Source organism: Nerophis lumbriciformis, linkage group LG07 (genome assembly GCF_033978685.3).
Source record: "Nerophis lumbriciformis linkage group LG07, RoL_Nlum_v2.1, whole genome shotgun sequence".
Lineage (NCBI taxonomy): Eukaryota > Metazoa > Chordata > Actinopteri > Syngnathiformes > Syngnathidae > Nerophis > Nerophis lumbriciformis.
The window spans coordinates 11620001-11622500 of record NC_084554.2 but is presented as its reverse complement, the minus strand read 5'-3'; the positions used below and the strand labels follow the sequence as shown (position 1 = coordinate 11622500).

General features: G+C 40.9%; 1 protein-coding gene across 2 annotated transcripts in view; it reads left to right on the top strand.

Moving 5' to 3' along the window:
• Window positions 1–2500, top strand: part of dlgap1b (discs, large (Drosophila) homolog-associated protein 1b) — a 327908-nt gene that overhangs the window by 67070 nt on the left and 258338 nt on the right. The gene's annotated exons all lie outside the window — the stretch shown is intronic.

Genomic DNA, 2500 nt, shown 5'->3' with positions numbered 1-2500 from the left:
TATATGCTCCATTGAAAATATAGAACATTACACACGGCGCTCAAAAATCTATCAAAATGTTTTAGTATGACTTTGGTAAGCTCTGAAGCCGCACCACTCGGCGCATTAAACATAGGAGTATTATTATGGTGTGTGTATAAGGTAAGACATATTATCTGGCGATTTGTTTCGCAATATTATGCAAAAGCAACTTTTCTTACCTTCTGGTACCTGCTGATCTCTATTTGGGATCTGCATGAATCCTGAAAAATTGCGCGCGTCGGCCTTTGTAGTCCGTGCTGACAACATACTCGATAAGCGTCTTCTTTTTCTCTATCTTCTTGTTATGGGACATTCATCCTCTACTCTTGCCATTTCTAATATAAAGTAGTGTAAAGTTCTAACTAGAGATGTCCGATAATGGCTTTTTTACCAATATCCGATATTCCGATATTGTCCAACTCCTAATGACCGATACCGATATCAACCGATACCGATATATACAGTCGTGGAATTAACACATTATTAGGCCTAATTTTGTTGTGATGCCCCGCTGGATGCATTAAACAATGTAACAAGGTTTTCCAAAATAAATCAACTCAAGTTATGGAAAAAAATGCCTCAAAACAGCAGCTTGGAATTTGGGACATGCATGAGGAGGTTGAGGTGGGCGGGGTTGGGGGGGGGGCGTGGTTTGGGTAGCGGGGGGTGTATATTGTAGCGTCCCGGAAGAGTTAGTGCTGCAAGGGATTCTGGGTATTTGTTCTGTTGTGTTTATGTTGTGTTACGGTGCGGATGTTCTCCCGAAATGTGTTTGTCATTTCTTGTTTGGTGTGGGTTCACAGTGTGGCACATATTTGTAACAGTGTTAATGTTGTTTATACGGCCACCCTCAGTGTGACCTGTATGGCTGTTGACCAAGTATGCATGGCATTCACTTGTGTGTGTGAAAAGCCGTAGATATTATGTGACTGGGCCGGCAATCAAAGGCAGAGCCTTTAAGGTTTATTGGCGCCTCTGTACTTCTGTCTACGTCCGTGTACCACTCCGTACAGCGGCGTTTTAAAAAGTCATAAATTTAACTTTTTGAAACCGATACTGATAATTTCCGATATTACATTTTAAAGCATTTATCGGCCGATAATATCGGCAGTCCGATATTATCGGACATCCCTAGTTCTAACTTATATGTGTCAGTTAACTCGCCATGAAAGCACTAAAACATACCGGTGTAAGGAGTTTACATTAGTCACCCAAGGAACTTTAGTTATTAGAGAGTTCCGGTCGGACGTTTTTTCACGGGACACCTCGTTGTTTCCGGATGAGGAGATTCTGCTCCGTTATTGATTGAAGTAAAGTCCGAATGTCATTAAAACAGTTAGCTCCATCTTTTGACACTTCTTCCACTCCCGTCCTTGCACGCTACACCGCTACAACAAAGATGACGGGGAGAAGACGCTGCCGTAGGTGAGCCACGTAAATAAGACCGCCCACAAAATGGCGCATCCTGAAGCGACTGTCAGAAAGCGGCTTGAAGATGATCTGTAAAACATCATCTATGCAACATTTTGACCAAAGAATCCAATCCAATCCACTTTATTTATATAGCACATTTAAACAACAAAATGTTTCCAACAATATTAAACACAATTAAAAACAATATAAAATAAATATGATTAAAAACGATTTTAAAGGGTAAAACCAATTAAAACAGTAAATAGAAATCAAAATTTTAAAAACACAGAGGACAACAGAGGACCACACAACTCACGTAGAGTTAAAAGCCAGAGAATAAAAGTGGGTCTTAAGACGAGACTTAAAACACTCCACTGTGAGAGCAGTTTGAACATGGAGGGGCAGAGTGTTCCAGAGCTTAGGGCCGACCACAGACAAGGCCCTGTCTCCCCTGGTTTTAAGTCTGGTCTTGGGCACCACGAGCTGGAGCTGGCTCTCGGACCTCAGAGCGCACGCAGGATTGTAAGTTAGGATGAGGTTTCGAGATATAATGAGGTGCCAGTCCATGTAAAGCTTTAAAAACAAACAGCAAGGTTTTAAAATCAATTCTAAAATGACCAGAACCACCATTACATGTTATGTAGACCACAGTTTTGTTTGTTTTCAATTTATTTAAAAAAAAAAATTAAAAAAAATTACTCCTTTAATGCGCCCTATAATCTGGTGCACCTTATATATGAAAAAAGATAGAATATCGACCATTCATCAGCAGTGCGCCCTGTCGTCCGGAAAATACGGTAATTTACTTGTCAATTTCCTGTTAATAACCGCTTACTTCCTGCTGTAAAGTGCTTCCATCTACACTTCTTCAACTTGACTTATTTATTGGTGTTGTTTTAAGCTAGTTTAGCAGTTAGCTTAGCTGTTAGCATGCCTGCTCCTGGCTTTCTCTCGGCGTGGAACAAGTTTAGCCTCGTCCTCCAGGGATAATAATACGTGATAATGATACTTGGTAATAGGGATGTCCCGATCCGATATTTGGATCGGATCGGCCGCCGATATTTGC